The following is a 15,874-nucleotide window of genomic DNA, read 5'->3' as shown; positions in this document are numbered from 1 at the left end:
GCCATATTGAGACCAGATGCTCCCGTGCTACCACATTTTGAGCCTGGGAAAGTGGGGGGGGGGGATTTCTTGGAGTGTATATAGTTAGACATAATAACATTCTTTTTCTTATTTAAGGTCATGTTGTTTTACACATAAGTGAGGGGAAGTCTTAAGCAGGACGGATGGTGATTGGGCCATGTGATGTGATGATGGGTGCCAGGGATGGATTTTGTTGTTTTTACTTTTTTTCAAGGAAGCCCAGAACTTTCAGATTCGGGATTCCCCAGTTGTGCCACTTACTATCCAAAATAAAAGGAACTTTTGAGAAGATGTCTGTCTCAGAATTATTGTGTGGAGTGGAGGTTTGCTGGAACACTGACAAACAAACAATTTTAAAATTATCTTTCCACCTAAGGATTCATATATGGAGATCAAATAGAAAACAAAACCAACAGTTCCAACTCTTAACATTAGACAGGGTTCAAGGGCTCAGGAGTGGGATTCTACCAGTTCACACCTATTCGCTAGAACTGGTTGTTAACATTCTAAACAGTTTGGAGAACCGGTTGTTAGAAGAAATTACTGGTCTAATCCTGTAAGGAAGGCAGGAAGGAAACATTTTGGTGTTGCTTACAGAAACTCCCTCTCCATTAACCCTTATTGCATTCTTGGTAGGACTAGACTTTCTGTCTCAGGAACATCTCTAGAGTTTTTTTCCCCTCCTTTGCTAGTACTTTGCTTGTGTGGAGTGACCATTCAAAGTTACAATGGCACTGAAAAAAGTGACTTAAAACAATTTTCACACTTACAACTGTTGCAGTATCCGCACAGTCATGAGAGGCCAGGCAAGGAGATGCATGATATTGAGTTGGCCACACCCAGCCAATACTATGACCACCAAGCCATGTCCACCCAGTCACATGACCACCAAGCCATGCCCACCACCTAAGCCATGCCCACAGAACCAGTTGTTAAAAAATTTGAATCCCACCCCTGGTACTGATTACTTAATAGACATTAGAACACAGTGGTAGAGTTAAGTGCCATCAACCTAGAATGTCACGAAAGTTCATAGCTCTAGCTGACATCTCCAGTGTTCTCTGGACACAAGATCCCACACTGAAGGACAGCAGAAGTCATTATCTGGATATTGATCTATCTTCCTCCAGCATAACTTTCTGGGCATATCCTGACAGAAAAGACCACAACCATTAGAGAACATTGCTTCCAGGGGTGGATCTGTGAATTTTTACTAAGATATTAAAATTCTGCAGCTGTCCTTTACAATGTGGGGCCCTGGAAGGCATTCAGAATCCCAAGAGGAGAAGTTTCTTCTCACTGTAATTTTCATAATTATGGTGTTTGAGACCTCTTCTGCTACATCTTGCCTTTGATACAAACATCAGACTGAAGAAAGATGAAAGGGATCTTGCATCAGAAAAGGAAAAATGCCACAGATCATGCTGTATGACACAGGTTAAGGGTTAGAGATGGTGCTCTTGAATGTACCTTTCTCTTTTTTCCATGTGAAGATTGGTTTGTTTCTGTCTGAATCAGGAAAGTGAAGGTGCTTTGAATTCTTCTCACTTTTCTTGTTGTTCATGTTTAGAAACAGGAAGGAGATTGATTCAGCCCTGTAAATTATGGATCTTCTGCTTCTGATGCTGGTGGTGTCTCAGGCAATTTCCGTGAACCTTAGAATGAAATGCCCACTGAATTTTGAGAATCGGGATGAGGAAAAACCATGGAACTATTACAAGCCAGGAGACCATTTCATTGGCATAGTCACCACTGAAACAACATCATCACTGAAAACCTTGCCTTTCAACATGGCTCCTTCTAGTCAGTCCCGCTCGTAAGTTTTTCAATGAGATGGAGTTTCATTCCCTCCATTTGCAGTTCTAGCACTCTTCTTTTCTTTTGCTTTCACTTACTCTTTACTGATATTGCAGGACCTGTCTGATTTCTAGAATCATTCTGACATCCATGGCTTTCCTTTTTTGTCTTCTATTGTGGAAGAGATTCAAATCCAAACATGAGGCAAATAAAACTTGAAACAAGTTCTGATTGTTTATCTATTCCCATTCAATACTTACTTCATCGCTTGAATACTAAGTTTGGTTTAACGTAGGGACTGAAGGGCTTGCAGATTCTTTAGCCTGTCTCATTTTCATATTTATATAATCATTAATTGACACAATATTCAATGCCTGATCCTTAAAAGGATGAGTTCTTTTTGCAGTTGCATTTCTGTGATTCATTTTATGGTAGTTTTACTTCAATGATTGAATGATTTTGAATACAGGTTAATAGGCAGATGAATATTACAACTGGTAGAAATAATAGTGTATTTGTAATTCTTAACTATGGTGGAGGACAATCTCCATCCCATCTTCTCAATGCCCATAAAAAGTACCTGCTGATGGGTACCTATTATTTATCTTTGGCTTTCCATCTATAATGGCATAAGACACAGTAGACTTGTGGAGACAAAGAGGATTAAACTGAACAAAATAATTGTGTTGTTTCTGTTGATGATGATGCTAATAACATGAACATTTTTTTTACAGTACGACAAATTATTTTAAACAGCTAATTCTGATTTTTGCCATTCAAATGGTCAACAACTACCCCCAGTTTCTGTACAATCTCACCCTTGGCTACAACATCCATGACAACTATGCCAACACCCTTGGCACTTCAGATGCTTTGCTGGACATGCTCTCTACTGGACAACCCAATGTTCCCAACTACAGCTGTGGAAGAAAGGAAAACCTTTTGGCTCTTGTTGATGGAGCTAAGAGGGAAATATCCATTCAGATGGCAACATTAGTCGGGACCTACAAAGTCCCACAGGTGTGTGTGTGTTTTTTTTCTCTATGTGGTAAAGTGAGCGATAGAACCAATCATATTTTATCAATGGAATTTAAGAATTGCTTTCCAACTGTCATGGCTATGGGCATATTGTCTTATGACACCATCCCCATTGCTTTGTGGGCTTCTGCTGCACACTTGTGAAGATAAAGAGGGGCTCTGTGAAGTGTATTCTGATTGCTAGTTGGTGTTCATGGAAGTGCTTTACCTGTCTTCTGCCTATTTGTCCTATGTAGTGTCTATTGCAGTCCTTACACTCTATGCTTTACAGAATTCCTGGTTTTTTTTTTCCCATTCTGAGGCTGCTGGATCTTTGGTTCACTTCATTTTGGAGGGTTTACATGATTTGTGTGCTACAATGATACCATGTGGTCGTAATAGTTTGTTCGTGGTTTCTGAGATGTGTTTGATGTATGGCAGTCTTATCTTTTTCACAGCTTATGTTAGTTGTGCTATATTAGGTTGGTGGTTAGGCACTTTTAATAAAATTGTGTGGATATATATTTTGTTGGAAAATGTATAGATGATCTGTTTCCTTTTCGTGAAGTTCAGTTGCTACAGTGTGCTGCTGTCAGGGCTCCAACAAATCCAGCCCCATTCAAATCATAAGTCTTTAGTTGCATTTCTCAGAGTAAAAAAAAAAGATATATTAGAAGTGGCCATGTTGGCATTAGCTGGGTGCAACCAACACTAAAATACATTATTCATTTCACCCTTGACCCTGGTCTTCCCCCATCCCCTGGATGTATATTCTCCAATGGGACACATCCATAGCCAAGAGTCATCAATCATGCTCTCCAGTAATATTTTTGCGTGCTGACAGCTTTGGGCTGCCAAAGCAATTATCTGAGTCATTTGAGGAATGCACTGCTTTCCCCCACTCCCTTTCTGCTGGCAACTAAAAAGACCAAAGGAATAGTTTTAGTTGACACTTGTCTAAATGATGTCCAATGAAGGAACCACTTCCACCCACACTGAGCAAGCACCCAGAATAAACATAATATGTGAGGAAACCCCACTTCCTACTAGCACTAATGAAGTTACCTAATTGGGTAATGAAATGTCTGCAAGAAAATAACTAAGCTCAGAAAGTACCAAGTAACTTGCACTTCAACACTGAGCTGTAACTATTCTTCTCCATTAATTCTGAGATTATTAATAAATACATCTCAAATGGATTGTCTTTGGAAATGACATCATAGTCATAGAGAGGTGTTTGATCATGAGCCAATGGAGTGAATTAACATCTTTTCTTCATGTTAACATTTTTATTGAGTTTTACATGTTCATTTTCCAAATTCAATTTCAATAACATTTTATAGATCTTAGCAATAATGTGTCCATCATTTCCATATAGTAACTTTTCCAATTCATTTTTAACAAAGTCAAATCCATAGTGCTTTTTATCCAGTTTAAACCTTTCTTTTAGGTGTTGATGAGTATTCAGAGTTTTGGAGCAAAAATTCAGCACCCAAAAAGTAAACACAGATGGCTGAGGCTTCATTTAACTTCTTTATAAATACATGAAGTAAATTTTACATTACCAGTTGTAGATTTCTCCAACATGGAGCAAACTCAAACTGAAGCAGACATGTTACAGGTTCAGAGCAGAGCTCCAATCTTTAGCAAACAAGCAAGCAATTTGTTTTCTCTTTCACTTTAGAGCTGAGCACAGAATAGAGATAAACCACTCCCAGATTCTCTCTTTAAGTTTCAGCCCTCAATTCAGTTCTCATTGGCTGACCTTGTTACTAAGCTCTATTCCCGTTCATGAATATACTCTGACAATAAGCAAACCAATGGCAAACATAACCTGATTCAAATTCTTCCATCATAACAGATAACAGATAAATCAAAGTTGGAAGGGACCTTATAGGTCATCTAGTCTAACCCCCGCCCAAGCGGGAGACCCTACACCATTTCTGACAAATGGCAATCCGATCTCTCCTTGAAAGTCTCAAGTGATGGCACTTCCACAACTTCTGAGGGCAACTTCTGTTCCATGGGTTGATTGTTCTCACTGTCAAAAAGTTTCTTCTTATTTCCAGGTTAAATCTCTCCTTGTTCAGTTTCTGTCCATTATTCCTTGTCTGGCCTACAGGTGCTTTAGAAAATAGCTTGACCCCTTCCTCTCTGTGGCAGCCCCCCAAATATTGGAAGACTGCTATCATCTCTCCCCGGTCCTTCTCTTTACTAGACTAGCCAAGCCCAGTTCCTGTAACAGTTCTTTGTATGTTTTATTCTACAGTCCCTTAATCATCCTGATTGCTTTTCTCTCTAGAGTCTCAACACCTTTTTTATAATGTGGTGAACAAAACTGGATGCAATAATCTAGGTGTGGTCTTACTAAGGCTTTATAGAGTGGTATTAGTACCTCCCTTGATCTTGATTGTATCCCTCTGTTAATATAACACAGGATTGCATTAGCTTTTTTGGCTGTTGCTGCACACTTTTGGCTCATATTTAGCTGGTGGTCCACTAAGATTCCCAGGTCCCTCTCACAGTTACTGCTATTGAGCCTGGTTTCACCCAGACTATATGTGTACTTTTGGTTTTTCTTGCCTAAGTGTAGGACTTTACTTTTCTCTACATTGAATTTCATTTTGTTAGATATGGTCCAGTGTTCTAGTCTGTCAAGATCCATTTGGATCTTGAGCCTATCTTCTTGGGTGTTAGCTATTCCTGCCAGCTTAGTATCATCTGCAAATTTGGTAAGTTCCCCTTCTACTCCCTCATCTAAGTCGTTAATGAAGATATTGAAGAGTACTGGGCCTAAGGCGGAACCTTGTGGCACCCCACTGCTTACTTCCCTCCATGTAGACTTAGACCCATTAAGGACTACTCATTGAGTACAGTTCATCAGCCAGTTGTGAATCCATCTCATGGTGGTGCTATCTATTCCACATTTTTCTAGCTTACGAAGAAGTAGGTTGTGGTCTACTTTGTTGAATGCCTTGCTGAAATCTAAATATATTATGTCCACAGTATTTTGCTGGTCTACTAATTTAGTCACTATGTTGAAAAATGAAATAAGCTTGGTTTGGCATCATCTGTTCTTAACAAACCTGTGCTGACTTCTAGTTATTACTTTACTTGTTTCTAGATGTGGGTAGATCTGTTTTTTTATTATATTTTCCAGTATCTGGAATTGATGTTAGACTGATTGGTCTATAGTTTCCTGAGACTGGTTTTTTTTTTCTTTTTTGAAGATGGGTACCATATCAGCTCTTTTCCAGTCCTCTGGTAGTTCCCCAGTGCTCCAGGATTTTTGAAAGATATGGTGCAGTGGTTCTGAGATGACCCCTGCCAGCTTCTTTTAAAACTTTGGGATGTCAGGCCCTGGTGATTTGTGTTCATCAAGATCAGACAGTTGTTCTCTTACTATTTTTTTTTTTTTGCTTATTTTAACTTTTATTTCTGGTGTGTCTTTTACAGTTATGTTTTTGGTGGGTTGAGCTATAGTTTCTTTTTGCGTGAAGATGGATGCAAAGAATGAGTTAAGCAGTTCTGCTTTCTCTCTGTTGCCTGTTACTTCCTTGCTGTCATCTCTCGTTAGTGGACTGACTGTTTCCTTGATTTTTTTTCTTGTTATTTATATGTTGGAAGAAACTTTTTTTTATTATCTTTGTCTTTTGTTGCAAGTCTTTGTTCATTTTGAGCCTTTACTATCCTGACTTCGTCTTTGCAGATTCTGGCTATCTGCTGATATTCTGCATTAGTTGTATGTCCTTCTTTCCATTTTTTTGTACTTGTCCTTTTTTTCTTTCAATTTGCCAGAGAGATCTTTGTGCAGCCATGGTGCTTTCTTCTTGGATTTCTTGTTTTTCTTTCTCAGTGAGATTGTGCTGGTCTGGGCTTCTGTGATCATACTTTTCAGAGTTTCCGAAGATTTGTTGTTTTTTTTTTTTGTAAAAGAATTATTTGGCTTTTCACAAAACATGCAATTCAAAATATCTTTTTGAGAACAGCATGATTCCAGGTTATCACTTCTCTATACATACATGAACTTGATTACATCATCTTTTTCTAAATTTCAGTATCTTTCAGCATCAAAAGTATAGTCTGTCCTATTTACAATTTCGTATTTTCTTTTCTCAAAAAACAAGATTTCCCCTGTAATTACTAAATGGAGTGTAACACCTTTATATCTTTAAATTACTATCCATTCAAATCTCATTTTAGATTTAATTTATATCTTAACCAGAATAACATTCAATTTCTAACCTCTATTTTATAACATATAATTATTATCAACCGAATTCTGCTTGGTACATTCCCTTAGAAATACACACTAGGTTCTAAAAAATACAATTATAACATTCCATTTCATATAATTTATCAACCAAGTTCTATTTGGTACATTCCATTAAAAATCAATAAATTCTAAACAGGAAAGGAAGTAAAATAATTACTAGAGTTGTTATTCTATTCAAATTCATCTTAACATCTGATATTCGTATTTCTTTTCAATTATATTTTAATAAATCATTAATAACAGTTAAAGTATTCCCATCCTTTCCCACTTCCATTCTCTTATTCTCTTTATTTCATTTAGTTGCATTCCATAATACTACCAATTTAATCACCTATATTTCATATTTTCTATACCCATTACTATTTCTAAATAACAATGCTATCTGATGTACCCTTGCAGAATCCCCTCTTTCAATTAAGTTTTCAACCATTATCTCTGTGAATCCTTTTCCTTTGTCCCTGCTTCTCTATTTCCTGTTTCTGTCCTTTATAACTTCTTCTCCTTTCCATTTTCCCTCTCTTCTTCTCCCTTACCTTTTTGACCCCCTTTCTCTCTCTCTCTAATTCTAATTCTCCCTTCTGTAATCCTCTCTTCTGCTTCTTCATAGTGTTGTAATTTCTTTTCAAGCTTTTCTTTTTTTGGTTGTTTTTTCAGATCTTAAGTTTTTCACTCCCTTTCCCCCTTCTCCTTTTTAACCCCACACAGAATTACTTGATCATTAAAGTTTCTTCTTTGTCCCGCCCTTCTTGTTCTGCAAGCATTTCTTGTTGTTTTTCATAGTTCAAAATCTCCATTGCTAAAAATTGAAATATGAAGCCAAAAGATCCTCTTCCCTCTTGTGCATCTACTTTCTGCTTTTTAAGTTCCATTTTAGCTCTTCAAGGAATGATGCCATTTTAAAGACTTTTAAACAATCACCTGATTAATTTTAATCATTAAAATCCAACAGCCAAAATTCCAAAGAATACCAAGTAATCCAAATAATCCAAGGCTGTTTCTTCTTGCTTCTTTTTTTCCACTTTCTCTTTCCAGAGGTTCTGTTATCTTGTAGCAAAGTTAATGTATCTTTTAGGAGTCTTGTTAAAATTTCATTATTAATTCTTTTTAATTTCAGGTGGTCTCCATTTTTTCCAGATCCCACCATTTTCTCTTTTTTCCTCTCCTTCCCTCCTTTTAAAGGTTTTAAAATATCCAAAAATCTTTATTATCCCTTTGACATTTTATTTTCAGCTTAAAATTGCCTATTTATGTCAAAGTGGATTTACATCAATTTCTTGCTAGATGTCTTCTTCTTAGCTTTTAAAGCCAATTACAGCTTTCAATATGAGAGAAAAAAACACCACCAAATCTTTTCCCTGTCCTCTCTCTTTTGCTGCTTAAAAAATCTTATCTGGGAACAGTATTATTCTTTATAGTTCAAAACCCAGGGTACCTTGTATAGTTGCTTTCTCAATTTCTCTTTCATCTTCCTCCTGCACAATCTTGTTGGGTTCTTCTTTGAGGTGGCCATTTCTCACCACCGCTGCAACCGCCTTCGGGAAAGGAAGTAATGGCCAGCCAAGGAGGAGAGATGTGGCTCTCCTCAGCCCTGCTGGCAGTCTCCCTCCTCTTCACCACCTCAACTGGGTGGCTATAGACCCAAATCCAAGCAGCTTGGGGTGCTCCAGCAGCGAGCAGGGATTGAAACCACATATGATTGCGGATTTCGGTCCATCACCAAAAAAGCCCAGACCGGAAGTCCTGACTTTCCCAAGATTCTTGAGTTGTTTTCCCTTTTAGGATTTTCATCCATGGAATCTTTCCCAAGTTCTCTCTGAGTTTATTAAAATCAGCTCTTTTAAAATCCAAGACTCTGGTGTCATTATGTTCTATTGATTGTGTTATGTTGAATTCTAGTATGACATGGCTACTCTCACCCAAGGTTCCTGCAGTTTCAACTCCCTCTATCATTTCTTCTCTGTTTGTAAGTTGACAACGTTGTCAGCTAGGTTGGTTCAGAACTTATTTGATTTTTCACTTGGTGCAGAATTAGTTTTCCAACTGATATCAGGACAATTGAAGTCTCCCATTACCATTGTTGCATGTTTCCTGCCTATGTTTGTTAGTTGGTTGGCAAAAAGGACATCTATTTTTTCTGCTTGATTGGGTGGCCTATAATATACACCTACAGCCATTCATTCATTTTTTCTTTTATATTGTCCCATATGCATTCTAGGATATTTTCATCTTTGGTTTCATGCATTTCTGTAGCAATATAGTGGTCCTTTACATACAGTGCAAAGGACATCCACCTTCTCTTTTAAGGGGTGTGTTTTTATTTTGAATAGTTTGTATCCTTCTACCAGTATGTTCTAATCATGGGTTTCATCCCACCAAGTTTCAGTTATCAACTTTAACATCTTTTCTTATCTAGGGATAAGTTTCTCTGAGACTGGGTCTAAGCTCCCTCTTCTTCAAAGGAGCTGATTTCGAACAAGAGTATGAAAATTTACTGCATAAAATTAAAAAGAAAACCCAAACTTTTCAGCTTTCTTATCCCAATGTATTACAGTCTATAATCCGAAGGTTACTGAAATGATCTTATGTAGAACTGATATTTAGTACTTAAAATATATCGCTACTAGAACAAATAAAATCGCAGCATCTTAAAAGTGTCTTAAAAGACCTCAGCTGCTACCTCAAAGCTGGTTTCAGATTTCATGAACCCTTTTCTTTTTTTAAAATCAGGAAATATATTTAGTAGTCTAAAATTAAAGCTATGGAAAATGAGAGAACCCCAAAATTCTCTTTCAGAACAAACAAAATTTTAGTTAAACACCTCTTGGTTTGTTCAACTGACAAACTGTATCAGGGTCATTGGTCTCCATGTCTTTTGCACAACTGGAGAATGAGCTAACAAGATTGCTACAGAAAGAATTCTGGATTTCAAAGTAGAGAAATATATGGCCATCCCCATTAAGGTTGATGTCAGGATTCTGGCAGTTACCCCCATTTAAATCATGAGTCTCAAGCCAAACTTCCAAAACTTAAAAAAGGATTTATTGGGAGTTAACATGTCCAGCACTGCCTGGATGATACTGACCCTGAGACACATATTTCATTGTCACCCTTGACTCTGGTTGTCCCCCACCCCCTGGGTGTATCATAATTCATATTCTCCAAGGGGACACATCCATAGCCAAGAGTCATCAAACATGCTCTCCAGTTAGAATTTTGCATGGCAGAAACTTCAGTCACCTAGTACTATCTTTGAAAACATTTGTGGAATGCACTTTTGGTTTGCAAGCTGCCGCACTGCTCCCCCCTCCCTTTCTGTTGGCAATTCTAAAAAGACTATAGAAATATTTTATGAGTGGACAGTTGACACAATGAAATTGACGAGCCACTACAAATGGACCTTCCAATTTGCCAAGAGTTTTGGTGCAAAAGTATGTTAGCATGGTATTTACTCAAACAAGATTCAGTGGTTAATTAGAGGAGATTTAACCAATCTCTGTATTGCTTATGCTTATATTTGCACAGCTCCAGAGAAAGAAGAAATAACATTTTTTTTCATCCTTCAGTTATAAAAAGCATAAATATCTTGGACTGTACAATAAACCAAAGTTATTTTCTGATCCTTACATTATAATAAAACCCACATTTCCCGCGTGGTCAGAATTAAAAGAAACAATACATAATAGAGGCATTTATTTGAACAAAACAGTTCAGGTGCAATCTGCATGTGTGGGTCAAAGATGTTGGTGGTAATGTTATCCATTTAGTTGTGTCCATCTCTTGATTATTCTATGGGATGGGTTTCTCCACATCTTCTGATCTTGCACTAATTCTTAGAGCTATTCTATGCTTTTTCTGTGTCAGCTTTGATGGTGTCCAGTCACTGAGTTCTTTGGTAGCCTGGTTTCCTTTTAAGGCTAATGTGGTACAGAAATAGGATTTGAATTTATTATTTTTTCCTTTCAGCTTGTTTTTTCTTTATTTTTATCTACAGTTTTGTTAATGTTCTGTATTTTGTACATTGTATCCTGAAATGGTTTGATTAATGAACAACATACTATTTTTCTAAAATTATTGAACAAACACAAAAAAGAAAGAAAGGGACATTAAAAACAATGGACATGGTGCAATCATCCTAACCCACATAGTTGTCTTACATTGCTAAATCATATAAAAATAGTACATATTTATATTCTATATACCAGAGGTGGTATTCAGCCAGTTCGCGCTGGTTCTGGAAACCCAGTAGCAAGAATTTGGCATGGGTTGTGGAACTGGTAGCGACATCTGGCTGGCCACGTCCCAAACCAGTTCCTGGTCATACTTGCTTGCCCCACCCGCCCTTTCACCACTCACTTGACCTGCCCACATATGCTCAGCCCGCCCATCCCAAACCCACCCTATAAAAACACATAGCCACGTGGTCTTATCGCTTACGCGTGCTAGTTTGCTCTGCGGCTGCCTGTCTAAGCTGATTTGAGACTGATCTAATCTTCCCCAATGGATCTCCTACAGGACCTGCCTACAGGATCAAGTAAGCACTGATTCGCTAAACCCCAGCACTCCGCCCTGGCCCTGGGCTGAATCCCAGGCATTGCTTCCTGCCACCCGGCCTTGCCCCAGTTTCTGACAGCCTCTGCCAGCCATGGCCTCAATCCACAGTCTGGTGTAACACCCCAAACCGCCGCGGGTCTCTTGTGGGCCAGCTGCTAGGCTTGCAGCTGCCCACCCCTGCTGCTGGGTTTCCAAAAGCCCCCAGCACTTCTTCTCACTGCCCAGTCCCACCCTGGGCTTCTGGGGCCCTCCGGAGGCCATGGCCTCCACCCCGAGGCCTCGCGTAGCCAGCCAAGCCACTGCAATGGCTTTCGTCATGCTGCCGAGGCCCCCACCACACTTCCCCAGCTTCGTCAGGGACTTTCTGGGGCTTCCTGCGGCCATGGCATAAAGCTCGGGCCTTGCGCAGCTGGCCAAGCTGTGATGATCGCTTGAGGGGATGCTGCTGCCCATTGCGGTATTCTAAGCCTTCTCCTTGATTGTAAATTTGTAATTGTTAATTTATTCATTTCTGCACATTCTAATATTTTAATTCATTTTCATGTTTTTGTTTTTCCATTTTTGTGCAAACACAATTCTAGCAGCAGCTGTTGTATGTGTAAAATTAAATGAATCCAACAAAATATTTCTGGTTTTAAATCCAGAATACCAAAACTTTTGGGCTTCTTTGCAATTCCACCATAAATAATAATATCTTTCATTTTCCTTATTATACTTCCAACATATAGGGGAAAGATTTGGATACATTTTTTGCCAATTTTGATGGTGGCCTATGCCATCTATAAAACAATTTATATAAATTTCCTTTAAATGGTGTGGTCAAAGTCATTTTTTTGTTTCATTCCCATAAAATTTGCCAATCATCCAAATGTATACTATGCCCAAAATTCTTCATCCATGCTACCATCATTTCTTTTACTTTTTCTTCCTCTAATTTACATTCCAATAAGACTTTATAAATTTTGTTTATCAATTTCTCATCAGTTCCCAATAGTACTTCATCTAATTGTTTGCGCCTGCTAATTCCCCACTCTTTTATATCTTTCCTATGTCTCGATTGGAGTTGTAAGTACGCCCACCATTCTATGTCTATTCCTTGGTCCTTCAAGTCTTGCCTCGATTGTAATTCCTGTCTATCATTTAAAATGTCCTCCTAGGTAATAATTTTCCATTGTCTAAGTAAGTGTGGGTAAATCAAAGCTTCTAATTTAGATACCTATATTGGTGTTTCTACATAGATTTGTCTTTTAGTTTTGTTCCATGCAGCTAACAAGATCTGCCTAATGTTGTGTCTTTGAAAGTATCTATGGCCTGCTTGGTTGTCCTGCCATAAAAAGGTGTGCCATCCTGCCTGTAAATTGTAACACTCTAGCGTTAATATTATTTTATTCTTGTGATTTATCCAATCTTTAACCCATGTTAGAGTTGCAGCCCTATAATACAATTCCCAGTCAGGTAGGCCAAATCCACCCCTTTCTGTGGCATTTTGCAACAAATTTAATTTGATTCTTGATTTTTTTCTTTTGCCATTTGAATCTCAATGTCAATTTATTCAGATCATCAAAAAATTTTTTCCAATTTTATGGGAGCATTCTGAAAAAGAAATAATAATTTAGGTAATATGTTCATTTTTACGATCACTATTCTACCCATAAAAGATAATCTTAATTTGTCCCATTTTTCCAAATCTTCTGCTATTCGTTTAATTAATGGATTACAGTTATCATTTTTGAGTATTGTACATTTGCCGAGATCCTAATCCCCAAATATTTTACTTTATCTACTATTTGGATGTCCATTATCGCAGCTTGTGTATCCATTTGTTTATTTGTCATATTTTTTGTAATTAATTTTTGTTTTCTCCCTATTAATTTTTAGCCCTGCCACTTTTCCAAATTCTTCTAAATTTTCTATAAGTTTTGGTCCTGAATTTTGTGGCTCGTCTAAAATAAAAACTAAATCGATGGTGAAAGCTTGAAATTTGAACTCTTCCTTTCTTATTTTTAGCCCTTTTATTTCTGTTTCTTTTATAATTATTCTCATTAAAACCTCTAGCGTCAAAATAAACAAAAGTGGCGATAGTGGACATCCCTGCCTTGTTCCTTTTTATATTTTGAATTTATTTGTTGTTTCCCCATTCACCAATATTCTAGCTTCTTGCTTATTATATATTGCCAAAATCACCTTTAGAAATTTTTGACCAAAATCCATGAACAACATACTATTCTAATGTGTACATGAGTAGCAATAGGATTTATTAAAATCTAGTATTTTGGACTTGATTTGACCCCAAATGTAGCATAACATTCTTAATTACTTTTTCAGATCAGTGATGCAATTGTTTCAGAAGCTCTGAGTGATAAAAGTCAATTCCCTTTTTTCCACCGGATTCTGCCCAAAAAAGCGGTCACGTATCCAGCAATTGTCCAACTGCTCCTCCATTTCAGATGGACTTTGATTGGGCTCTTTACTTCAGACACAGAGGAGGGAGAGAGTTTCATGAGGACTTTTACTCCTATGCTGGTCAGGAATGGGATTTGTGTTGTGATATCACAACAGTTCTCAGCAACTGGACATACAACACCCCTCCGGGATGCCATCTCTAAGTGGAGACAAGTCAATGTCTTTGTGAACTACATAGAAACGGTTAACGTTTGGGACAGAATCCATACTTTGCAGTTAACATTTGAAGGTGTGCCAGGACCAATTGAAAGAAAAGTCTGGATCGTGGAAAGCATCGAGTATTTGGTAATGGGACGGGAGGATCTTTACAACTATGTCCATAGTATTTGGAGCTTTGCTTTTCAGGAAAAAGCAAGGCCAGAAGATTCTGAACACAATCTATTTGTGGAAAGGAAATTTGCAGATCGGTCTTTTCAATGTTCCTATTCAAAGCATATTTCTTCTGTCAAAGGTCAGAAAAGATGCACTCAGAAAGCACCACTAGAGCCTGGAGAGGAAAGCAGGAGCATATGGATCCCATTTCACCTCCATTTGTACAGCGTTATAAGGACTCTGGCCTATGCCTTGAAAGCAGCATATTCTTCCAGATCCAGAAGGAGAAGCAAGAAGAGCCAAGAGAAGTTGGGGGCCCCAAGGCTGCAGCCATGGCAGGTAGGGAGTCCCTATGAGGATCCAGGAAAGAAAGAGAAGGAGAGGAACCTTCTCAGCCTATGTTTACTATAAAGGGCCAACCACTTGGCCAATTTAATCCTTCAGAGGATAAAATTGCAGGGATGGGGGACAGGCTGAACCCTGGCAAGACTAAATGGCTTCAGCTGCATGGTTGTTCAGGATCTGGAAATTAAGTTCTAGATGGGGTTGCACTACTCCTGAAAGACATGATCCACAACTTTGGTGTTCTCCTGAACTCTCAACTTCTGTTCAAAGAGCAGTTGCACAACTTCTTCTTGTGTGCTGGTTTTCCCCTTTTCTGGATCAAGAGTGTCACACTGGAAGTGGTTCATGTCTTAAGAGAGTATCTATCCCTTCTCTCCCACTTCACATCTTGCTCCCTTCCTCCTCATCCTTTTAATTATACTTTTATTGTGATTAGAAACATGTATTATTTATGTTTCATTGCAGAAAGAAAGAAAGAAAGAAAGAAAGAAAGAAAGAAAGAAAGAAAGAAAGAAAGAAAGAAAGAAAGAAAGAAAGAGAGAGAGAGAGAAAGAGAGAGAGAGAGAGAAAGAAAGAAAGAAAGAAAGAAAGAAAGAAAGAAAGAAAGAAAGAAAGAAAGAAAGAAAGAAAGAAAGAAAGAAAGAAAGAAAATTCAAAAGAGTGGGGACTATGATACATATATTGGTGTCAAAACTTTTAATTTTGAAGCAATGCATACATTTTTAAATAAACTGCTGTATGTAGGATATTATGAGTGACATTATAGAATTTTACATTGATCCATTTGAGGGACACCATACAGCCTAACATTCTCTCTTCAGGAGTCCCAATTAATGTGTCCCTGAACATACAACATAGAATAAGAGAGTTGGAAGGAACCTCAGAAGTCTTCTACTTTAAAATATATCGCTACTAGAACAAATAAAATTGCAGCATCTTAAAAGTATCTTAAAAGACCCCAGCTGCTACCTCAAAGCTGGTTTCAGATTTCATGAACCCTTTTCTTTTTTTAAAATCAGGAAATATATTTAGTAGTCTAAAATTAAAACTATGGAAAATGAGAGAACCCCAAAAGCCTTCTAAGCCTTCTCC

General features: G+C 37.9%; 1 protein-coding gene and 1 long non-coding RNA gene across 2 annotated transcripts in view; both read left to right on the top strand.

Annotated features, from left to right (window-relative positions):
- LOC113452183 (vomeronasal type-2 receptor 26-like) overlaps positions 1-15,874 on the top strand; it is a 193,539-nt gene that overhangs the window by 21,868 nt on the left and 155,797 nt on the right. The gene's annotated exons all lie outside the window — the stretch shown is intronic.
- LOC148126695 (uncharacterized) lies at positions 1,640-14,259 on the top strand. Its single transcript, XR_015742507.1, has 3 exons — positions 1,640-1,837; positions 2,553-2,838; positions 13,988-14,259. It is a non-coding gene; the product is annotated as an uncharacterized LOC148126695 (long non-coding RNA).

This window comes from Pseudonaja textilis, chromosome 2, assembly GCF_049901715.1.
Source record: "Pseudonaja textilis isolate UNSWEBS1 chromosome 2, rPseTex1.2, whole genome shotgun sequence".
Classification (NCBI taxonomy): Eukaryota; Metazoa; Chordata; class Lepidosauria; order Squamata; family Elapidae; genus Pseudonaja; species Pseudonaja textilis.
This window is presented reverse-complemented; position numbering and strand designations above follow the sequence as displayed.